Genomic DNA, 12168 nt, shown 5'->3' on the forward strand with positions numbered 1-12168 from the left:
GCTCAAATTATCAACCTACTCCTATCAAATATTCTGCTATTCCCACTCTTCATTATATTGTTTACAGCATATAATTATACGTATCGTAATACGAGATTTTATTTTTTCTATATTTTGATTGATATTTTCATGTTTGAAGTACTAATAAAGCATCTGAAATAGAGAAATAATCGCTTGCATTTTTTTTTTTTTTACTTAAATCCCACAAATTTTCAGAATTTATTCCTTGTATCGAACAGACGTTAAGTCATCAAGTTATTCGAGATATCTTTAGATTTATAAAGATATTTTTATTCGTGGTATGCAGGAAAAGAATTAGTCGAGCGGTACTTGTACATTTGTCAATTTATTTTTATTCTTCTTTACAAAATAATGCCGGCTGCCATAGGACAATGAAACGTAGGAATACACGATGCATATATAATTCATGTCAATAATTAATATCGATCGAAAATTAACTCTAACATTCTCTATCGTCCTCTTCGTCATCCGCCATCGTCGGTTTCCCCATAGAAAATATGTATCACGCTTATAAAAAACAGCTGAATCGTCGAAATACAATTTAAATGATTATTATCATCCCTTCGTTCGTCATTATGAAGAAACTTAATCTAACTTAGTAAAGGCCTTCGTTAATTAACAATACATCATCGTTATACTTTGTCTTCGTCGCGCGAAAAACTTACGATAAAGAAAACCTATGTATGTACATATATCGATTGGAAGTGGTGAATAAAAATGAAAATTATCTGATTGATGTATAAAAAGAAGGAAAAAGTATAATTCTTTCTTAGACAACTATAAATATTTTTGTTCGCTTAATTATCATATAATGTATACAGTCTACTTTGCAGCTTCTTGTTGGCTGTAAATTGTTTGTCAATTATTTCGAAGAGAAGTGGGATACAAAATAATGGGAAAACGATGAGAATTTAATTAAGAAATAAAGTCTTTAACGGCCACCGTAAAAAATGTTGGAATGGAACGATGCTGGAATTATTCGAGAAGTACAGAACAACCCTTTTCAATTTTCTTGTGCACGATGGTTTGAATTTTCAATCGATTAATCCTCCGCAACATCTCTTTGCAATTAGCCAAATCTAATTTCATTTTTATTTCATTCATTGTACTCGCATCTGAGCTGCTGATTACTTTTGTGTCTTTTATTTTCAACGTCTTTTATTATCCCCTGAATACTATCTTCGATTAATACTGAAAAAAAACGCCGTTCAAACACGATCGATAGATCTCGTCCTCTTCTAACAACCTCGACTCTATGCAAAATCTTAATCACTATTAACCATTAAATATAATTGATGATTAACCCGACAATAATTAGAGGCGTAAGATCAGACGTCGACGTCGATAATAACGAGGGCTAAATTTCCCATTGCTATAATCCATATACTATAATCTCGTTTAAAAATTGTAATAATTCATATATTCAACGGAAATATTTGCTTTATCACTAATAATCGGTAATGGTAATGAATTATTAATAATAGTAATAAAATGACGCAAATGTCCCCTGTGTCACTCGTTTCTTTTTTTTTTTTTTTTCATACCCCGCCGTTACCACAATCGCAATATACGTCAACACATCCCCCTATACATATAATATAAATCTAAATATTAATATATATATATTTTTTATAATATTCATATTTATATATATAACATATTCGTCCTAAAACTGCGCGTTGTTCACACGCGATTAAATCTGATTAGCAATGTTTTTAAACACCACCTCTCTCAACCCTTCACTTTCCATCCCTTTCTCTTTCGCTACTGTTTCTTCTTTATCATTTTCAATTCTATGGAACCTGAACTTCTCCTTTTGGTAAATAAAGGAATTTTATGTCCTCCTTATTCTGATTAGAAGATATAAATAATTTAACAAAGCCAGGAAAAATAATTTCAATCTTGATATGTAGTATTCAGTTAATGGGCCTTTGGTAGCTTTGTTAAATTATTGATTAAGTAGCTTGTATATCTTTATTTATATCGATAGTCTTATTAAATATTCTTCTTAAAGGATACCGACCAATTTTCTTAACGAAGACAACAAGAACTTTCCTGTATGAATAATTACGTACGTTTTTGTTTATAGATGGTTACAAATGAATTCCAAAATCTCTTCTACAAAAATCATTGCAGGAAATTCTACGTGGAATTTATAAGAAACTGTAATAACAAATGTTATTCTTAGAAAAACTTCTATTTTTTATTATTATAGACAATTGTAATTTTTAATATCGAATAACTTTGTTTTATCAATTATATCTCTCTTTCGTATTATGTACCGAATATTTATTGACGTTCCATAGAACTCAAATATCCATACAATTTGTCCATCTTCCATTTTTGTAGAGGGTGGAAAGTGAACGAATTTGGAGAATGAAAGAAATACTGCTGGATCGAGGAGTATTTTACTCAATGTCCTCCCCTCTATTGCCGCACAGCTCTAGATTTTTCAGCTAATTTCACAACGTACTCGACAGTTTGATATATCGATGCTTCGACAACTTCTCCCCATCTTTTCTTCTTCTTTCTTTTTTTTTTTTTTTATTCGAATTCGAACTTTTCACTGTGAGTTAACCCTATCGCTTTCTCCCTCCTACAACCTTCGACCTCTCTCTTTTCTGTTTTAGTAACGTGGGCGGTATTATCTTGAAACGTCAACGAAAGAATTCACACTGAGCTATTTTTCGTCCGATTCGTCCAATAGCTTTCTGTTTTTCCATTTTTTTTCCTCCTTTTTATTTTCGATGATCGAAAGTTACAATGATTCGATCGATTTCGCTTGGGCTATGAATCTTTAGTTGTTTTAGAAAAATTTTGTGGAATCACACAGTGCTTTAAGAGATGGAAGAAAAGATTCGAAAATTACAGCCAATGTTACTGAAATTTTTTTTTTTTTTTTTAAGATTTGAAGAATCCAATCTTTCATATTTTAGTTATTCAGCCCAGGACGAAAAATGGCTCGACGAATATTTTTATACGGCTCCCCTCTTCGATCTTTAATTACAGGCTAATAATTCGCGAAACTACGTCGATTTACCTTAGCGGCGATAAAACATTATACAACGTTTCTTAATAATCTTTTTTCTTTTTTTCTTTTATCCTCGTATAATATATGTTGCTGTGTATCGTGTATGTGTATATGCGTGTGTCGGTGTGTGCACGAGTATATCGAATAAAAATTGTATAGTTTACGACAGCTTCCTTCTTCCTTTATCTTTGACCCTCGGAATTATTATTTAAACGATGTTACATAGCCAATAATTACCTACGTGTAAATTTAATACGATGATTTTCGAGCGATCGAAATAAAACTCAATGTCACTTAGAAGTAAAAAATAGAAAATAGAAAATGTGTTTAAATGCACTTATATTACAATGTTTGTCAACTGATTGTCGATATTGTAAAATGTCTAACGATATTAGTACGGTACGCTACAATTTTGTAAATTTATAACATTAGCAAATAATTGTTCATCTCAAATTTAGTAATTCTACCATATTATAATATCATGTAGTAATTACACTATAATAATAATACGGTAATTATGCTACATCAGTACATTATATTAGTATACTATAACGTAGCATGTAGTTAATAATAATTCCAAGTATCAAACAGATTTCCTCGTCGAAGTACGATTATGTATTTTTTCGAAGGGATACATCGTTTTTCTTGGAGAACGTTCAGCATTGACTCTCGTAGCGTCGTTAATCGTATATCTATACAATACTGTTTACGAGTATCGAATAATCTTAAGATCGAGACTAATTACCATCAGCGACGAGTTGTCCAACGTTAAACGATAGAATTACGAACAATTGACTTTTTGTCGTCCCTATATTATATTATAGTGTTCAGACGCATTCTCGGTATTATAGAAATAGAACGATGCATTCTTTCTTTCTTCGTCCATCATTCACGCTGCAGCTTCATTTTCTCGGAAAGATACGAGTCTTTATCGAGATTTCTTAAAAGTGTGCTTTTTCTCTTTTGTTGCTTCGTTCTCTGTATACTCGAGTTTTCGAAAATTTTCTACGAGAAAAATGGGACATCTTTCTATAAAGAATTTTTCACCGTATATATAATTAGTTATAGATTGAGAAAGTTAAGCGTATTTGGGATTTTCGGTGCAACGATGCACAAACTCGTCCAATGTTATTTTCTCAACTGGATTTTAAGAAATATTACGATAAAAAAATATTATTATCGTTTCTAGAGAAAAATACTAATTCCCAAATATATTTTCGTGTAGATCGAATTAAATTAGATTAGAAATTTCATTTGGTGAAGATACCATAAAAATGTTGCGATTTTAGTAATTTCATGTTTCTATTAAAAGGAGTTTATACATCGTTACTTGAAAGAAAATCGATAGAACACCATACACAGAGAACAGGAATATTCGGAGAGAAAAACGTCGACATTATTCCAATTTCACGATTAGCAAATTGTTTTTCGTAATTGTACAACCACGTTTTACTGTCGATACTCCAACAATGCATTGTCAAATTTCGACCAGAATCCTTCAAGTTTATACTTGTCTAATTTCAGTAAGATTGGGGTAATGCAAGTTCTATGGTGCGATAATCAGTTAATTAATCCTAAATCATCGTAACTTTCAAATTAACAAACAAATAACAAATTATTATTAATTATCGCTAATACTGTAATACCTTTTAATCGTCAATCATATTCGTCGAATAACACGTAATCTAAGATAAAAAAAAAGACACATTATTCTAAGACAAATACTTGTATCTTTAGAAATAAGAAAATTCAAGGGAAATAAATTTTCCGAGATGCTAACTTAACGAAATTGAGTCAGATTAATTAATTATCGCACGCTATATCTACGAATACTTTACAATTAATTATCGTAACACTATCAATACGCTTTTACAAGGAATTATCGTCGAATATTGAACATTATCTATAATTAGTACTATCATTATTATCATAGTTATCGATTAACGTTAACGGTAGTAATATTTTCTTAACGATATTTCTCGATTTTACTAGAATTTTCATTTTTACCTTTTCTATTCTACAGAATCGAGTTTCACTTTTGCAAACGCTCTGAAAATTTCGGAAATTTCTTTCGACAACACGCTCCTCTTATCACAGATAAGATTTATGATAGCTCACGTCGCGTTTGCAACCGATCGATCGAAATTTGCCAATGCACTATTCCCTCGATCGGATCGAAGCTTATCGGAGAAAAGAATCGATCAGGACCCCATTTTTTCATGCGGAAAATCAGAACGATTTCCTTCCCGTTTTTGTTTTTCATCGAATTGTTTATAACAAAATTCGTGATATCGATAAATCGATCTACTTTCAAGTTTGATTTAATACAGGACAATGTTGCGATTGAATCGTGTCGAGGAATTGTAAGAAAGACACTTTATAATTGATGTTCTTAGGCCTTGTTCAAATCCTGACATTTTTCCATATTTTACGAAATTATTTTAGAAAAATGAGAAGTTCCAATTTTGTCAGAAATTATAGTTTAATTTGATTTTTCGATTTGTTCTGTTTTTATTCTCCAATCGAACACATTGTTGAAATTTTTGTATCGTCGATACAACGCGAATATTAACTTTTTAATAATGGACAAATAATTTCTTATACTTAATATTCCTTTCTTAGAGTAAATTTTATAATAATTCTAACGAAATTGTTTGAAACAGAACAATTGGATTTCGTAAAATACAATTTGAACCTGTTTGTCCGTGTTTGTACATGTGTTTGACAGATTTGGCATAATGGTGTACGGAGGACAGCATCATGCAAAAGATTTCTTATTGAGAAATTATAGTCATCGTCGATTCGTAATTTCATCACGTAACATCGTTCACGTAACATTTTTCAATACTCTTAAACTAATTCTACCTCCCATTCTACCTAACGCTGTTTAGTATTTCTATCATACTTCACGTTCCATATTACAAACTTCAAAACAATGATATCCACCAAAAACCTCTGATTAACAAACATATTAGCAAGAAGCTCTATTAAACCCGATTCCAGACATTTCGTCCAAGTCTAGTTTCTTTCGTTTCGCTTTCTTTCACGTACTGAACAATATATATTACATTGAGAAAATGATATTTGTTATTGACGAAATTTTCAATTCCGACGTTTCGATTGAATCTTTCGAACGTGCATAACATTGACCATATGCATTTTGATAATTCGTTTTTTATCGGAACGATGGAAAGTGCAATAACGAATCAGCAATGACACGGGCAATAAAAATGCCCCAGTGAACGTTCACGTGCTGAGAAGATCGAAGCTTCGAGTGAGAGTAGCAGCAAAGTAAAAATAGGGGAATTTCTGCAAAATGGAACCTTCCTTCAAAAAACTGAATCTTCCAATTTCAAAATTACGCATATCGTGCAATTTTCTTAGAAAATAAACTGAACAATTTCTTTTTCTTCTTTTTCGAAGGTCGAGCTTCCCTTTTGCTGTAATAATTGTGAAAAATGACAACAGTAGTAGCGATAGTAGGCCGTTCGTGAGTTGACGAAGAGGAGGAAGACGACGATAGGCAGTAGAGTAGTGAAATGGTCGATGATCGGTTTTCGAGCTGGAAGAAAAGTTAGTGGAAACAGAAAAGGCGCGAACAACACACCGTTCAGACAAGTGAAAAGAAAAGCGAAGAATCGTAATAGCAACTTTAATTTCGCAATTTGTCGATCTTTCCTAATCTTTCGATATCGATAATTAAACGTTTGAAAATTTTTCAAACTAATAAACACGGTATTTTAGTAATATTTTCAAAATGAATAAGATTAACATTATAAAAATATTTAAAGAAAAAGGACTTGATATATTAAATTAATATAAAAATTAATATAAAATTTGATATTCGGTTTCAATTTTTCTTATAATATTTGATTTTCATATACTAAAGGAATATTTCGATAAAACGATGAAGTGGTCCATGACGTGGTTTCCCTTCTCTCTCTTCGTTCAAATCTCTTCCTTTTTCTTTTCGTGACAGAGTTCATGCTGCAGATGAAAACTTTCAGAAGATAGAAAAAGGAAATGGTAGATGTATATACATCGAGTAATTGCAGTGTACATACTACTACACATGTATATAGAATATATAGTATATAGATATAGAGCTACATATAGAATACCATATCGTGAAGCTTGAAATTATAAAGTGCTATTAAGTGGAAAATTTCTTCTATACTATATCTGTGTTTCCTTTTTCCTCTGATTTTTCATTTAAGAAAAAAGCTTCAGAGTCTCATAACAATTGAAGACCAGCAAATTACGACTGATATTTTCGTTCGGAAAAACGAATATGGCCCTCGTGCTGCTCGATTCTCAGAAAAAGGATTTTATGGGATGGATTTTAGAGAAATTCTATTGAACACAGAATCGAGCAACGCTTGATTGGATTTGGAAAACGACGAGTTTCGTCTGTTTGAAGGCAGAACTCGCAGAATCGTTATTGTTGTTTCTTTTTTCTCGTTTATTGTTTGCGCTACATTTTGGATTTGCTTAATTGAATTTCGGTGGAATTTAATATGTCTCGTGATGGATGGTCTGCGATTGTTAAATTGAAACTTTTCAACGGAATAGAAATGTTTCTTCTTTTTCATTTTCTGAAAAAGAATATGGGTATGTGTGTTTCTGGAATCCGACACATTAAATTGAATTTTCATCTTTTGAAAAATAAATTCTCAATCACATGGATGTAAAACTGGAGTTTAAGAAAGTTAACTTAATTTGTAGAATTCTTTAGGCTACTTAATTTAGATTTCCTATGATAATTTAGAATTCTACGAATTTGTTTATACCATTTATAACAAATATCTTACTTCGCTACGTAGCTGAATTATATTTTAGCTTCGAATAGACCATTAAAATTTTCTAGATTATTGTAAATATTCGAATCATCGAATGATCAAAATTTGTAAACAATTTACCCAACATTGATTTCAAAGGCAGACAGAAAAGATAGAGACAGAACAGCGTGTCAAGGTTTTAGAAGAAAGACTACTTTGTTAGAAAGAAACATCGAATAACAGGCAAAATAAAATATTGAAATTCGAAGAAAAAATGCTGACACGTCGTCTCGGTGCCATCTTTTCCTTTCATTCCATTGGAATGTCACGAATGATCGATAATTGATTATCGATCATTTGTGATGTTCGATCTAAAAAAAAAAAAGTGAAATAGAATTAGCGTGGATAATTAGTGAAGTGAAAAGTGATCGAACGCGTAAGAAGTTTCTCGTAAAATGGTCTCTATATTGAAAAGAATTTTTATTATCACACTTTGAGTAAGTAAATGATATTTCCTTCAAATTGTCAATAATTTTCATTAATCTTTAATGATTGCCAATTTTTAATTCTCCAATAATTCTACTAATTATCGACACTAAATTTTGGAACTAATGTCATACGAAAAGCAACACCTCGTTTATGATACAACCTTACTATTTAAATATCTTTTATATTTCTACCTTTTTGAAAGAAAAATCTGAGAGCCACTTCATAGAAGCTTCTTACGCCTCGACTTAAAGATTAAAATATAGTTTTAAATAGAAACAAAGGAGAAGGGGTAGGTAGTAGCTGGATACACAGAAAGAACACAAAAAACGGACAGGTTTATTTATCTTTTCCATTCATTGTTGCTTTTTTTTTTCTCTTGACAAATCGGCTATATTTTGTATATGTAAATTACCCGCTCGCTAGCAATCATATTCCCTCATCTGTGCTTGCTTTATCTTTATCGCGTTTAAACCTCTATCCCTTTTCATTATAAACTTTCCTTCCCTTAAATTCGACTCACTCGATTGCTCGTTTCATTTCCTTTTCTTTTTCTTTATCTTTTTCCAAGACGAGAAAACCGTGATTGGATGGTGGGATGGGGGATGAAGATTAGAGAAAAAAGAACTGAAACTCGCGCGTTACAAACGAGAACGGTGTGGAGAATCAAAAGTACGAAATTATAATTCGTATAATATAAAAATTAAAATTTTGTTTAATATTTATATTATATCGATAGGGATAGCGAGAAAGGAGAAAAACCAAAAGTTGTGATTTTTCTTTAAATTACAATCGATCATCGCGAGTATAGTAACAAAGAAAAGCAAAACGAACAAACAATGGAACACCGAAGTGGTCGTGAAAGAACCACCCCTTTGCCTTCTTCTCGTCGATTATTCACACCCTTTGCACCCCTCCATTCGATTATCGCTTTTTATATTTCGATGCAAAAGTTCCCAGGGGTTTACAGAGAAGTATTCTTCGGAGGAATACTAGATTGAGGCCGCTGCGGAGTGGAACTGAATTTAGGGGTTGCAAAGGGTGAAAGAATTGCATTGTATTTTATGTGGAAATTACTTTTGAGGACTTCGAGGACAATGGTTTTCAAATTTTTCATATTTTTATGGGACCTGCGTCCTTGAAGCGGCTTCTTAATTAGTATCGATTGAAATTTAAATTTTGAAATTACTGAAAATTCATTTTAAAGAACATCGACAGTGTTGATTTCGAGGTTGTCGATAATTTGTCAAAAAATCTTGCGAAACTCGCATTCTCGAAGTGGCGGAAGTTTCGTTTTGCTTATTCCTTAATCAGAATCAACCGAAACTTAATTTTAATTTAATTAAGTTTCAATTGTTAAAAATTGATAGAAAAAATACCTCGGCGGCATTGGTTTGCAAATTTTTGAGTCCTCGAAGTATTGAAACTTTCGTCGACGGAAATTTTGGGGGTGGTAACCATAGACGAAGATAATAGAGCGCTACTAGTAGTAATAGTAGATGGATAGATAAGTGGATAGCAAGATAAATAGTATAGTAGTAATAATAGTTGTAGTGATAGTTATAGTAATAGTGATAGTAATAGTAATAGTCGAAACGATAAATACAGTTGTAATAGTAGTAGTAGTAGTAGTAGTAGTAGTAGTAGTAGTAGTAGCAGTAGTAGTAGTAGATCGATGTAGCAGTATAGTTAAAGTAGTAGTAATAATAGTAATAGTAATAGTCATAGACGATAGATGCAACGGTAGTACGCAGTAGTATTCGACGCGATAGTTATAGATATAGGAGTAATAGTAGTAGCAGCAATAGTGATAGTATAGTAATTATAGTGTTAGTAATAGTTATAGACGATAGATAGATACAGCGATGATATTGGTAGTAATAGTTATTAGTCACAGATAATTGCAGCAGTGGTAGTAGCGATAGCGATAGATATAATAGGTGTAGTGTTAGTAACAGTTATAAGTGATAGATGCAGTGACAGTAATAGTCGATAGATACAGTGGTAGTAATAGATAGATATAGTATTAGTAATGATAGGTGTAGTAATAGTAATAGTCACAGACGATAGTTAATAGTAGTAACAGCAATAGTGATAGTAGTAGTAGTTATAGTGTTAGTAATAGTAATAGTTGTGGATGATAGACATAGCAGTAGCAGTACCAGTACCGGTAATAGTCATAAGAGTAGTAGTACAGTACAGTATAGTATAGTATAGTAATAGTAATAGTAATAGTAATAGTATAGACGATATAGTAAGAGTAATAATGATAAGAGTAAGAAGTACAGTATAAAGGTATACGATACACGTATTAAGATAGTGAGAGAGAGAGGAGGACACAGAAAAATGAGAAAGTCAGAAAAAGAGAGTATAGTGTGACTACTAGAAAAAGTTACAAGCCAGACAGTAAGAAACAACGAACAAATAAATCAGAAGTAAAAGAAGAAGGAGGAGGAGGAGGAGGAGGAGGAGGAGGAGGAGGAGCAGAAGAAGAAGAAGAAGAAGTAGAAGAAGAGAAGAAGAAGTTGAAGAAGAGAAATAATTCGAAAGGGTGAGAGGGGGTGAGAGGTCACACAGAGAAAATAATAAGAAGATGGTATGAGGGGGGGGGGAATCGTAGCGCCGAAAAGAGTCAAGAAAAACAGGAAAGATGAAGTGTGTGATTGGCGAGCCTGACAACTAAAAAATTGGAGACCTTTTCCCTTCCTTCTTAACTTCGCTTTTATATCATTATTCTTTCTTTTTTGTTTACGAAAAACTGAACCAATCGAAAAAACGCTCGATCTTACAAGAAAAAAAAATCGTTTCTTGCGTGTCCGTGTGTATACAGATTTCGTATGTGTTCGTACGTGTATATGTATACGTGTATCGCGTGTGTTCCTTAATGAACTCTTTATTTCCTTTCTCTTTCCTAATTCGCTTGCAGCTAAGTTTTACATAAATTCTAGCTTTTCTCGTTCGCTCGTTTAAAAAACTAAGCTCGTGCGTCGCAATAGTCGATACAGCCTAAGAGTTACAGAATTAAAAATAATCAAGTAAAAAAAAAAGAGAAAACAAAAAATAGTATGATAGCTAATAGTAGAATAGTAGTGATATAGTAAATAGTAGTAGAGGATACGAACTAGGGAATATCAATGACAATGTTAAAGAGTAATTAAATGGGTAATTAGCGCTAGGATTAATTATAATAATAGCGAATAGGTAATAATAATAGTAATCTTAATAAAAAACGAACGCGTGGCGATTAAAGAGAGATAGTTAATTAATTAATAGCGACGACGAAACTGTCGTATGCGTGTGTTGTCTCTGTTCGTATTCGTTTAGACGATTAAAAAAATAGGCTAAATAGGTTAATTAATCTTAAAAAAGAAACAAAAGAAGGTTGAACATCAGATGAATAAGAAAGAAAGAAAATTAACATATATATATATATATCATATATATGTATATATATACATATATAATAATAAAACTGACATATATATGTATAATGTATATGTTCAGAGGCGACGTGAACGCAACGCATCAGTAATAGCGGAAATCAACGAATCTACAATATGCTCCTTCGGGGGCAAGTTGTAGGGAATCGCGAAACACGTGACCCGGAAGTGACCTTATTAATTTTCACTTAAGTGACCATTTCCCATTTTTTAAAAAAAATTTTTTCTGTTGAAGAACGATAGTCGTATTTTCGTTCGTCCCCCTCTCTGACGAAATTCCATTTTTTGCTCTTGAATATTTCCACGTACAATTTTTCCACTTTATTTTTCAATTTATTTTTCGTTTTATTCATTTATGTAGAAAATATTCGACGAGTTTCGAGGGAGAAATACGTAGTTTCATTCAAAAGAA

This window comes from Bombus flavifrons, chromosome 16 (assembly GCF_040668555.2).
Source record: "Bombus flavifrons isolate JBK064 chromosome 16, iyBomFlav1_principal, whole genome shotgun sequence".
Lineage (NCBI taxonomy): Eukaryota > Metazoa > Arthropoda > Insecta > Hymenoptera > Apidae > Bombus > Bombus flavifrons.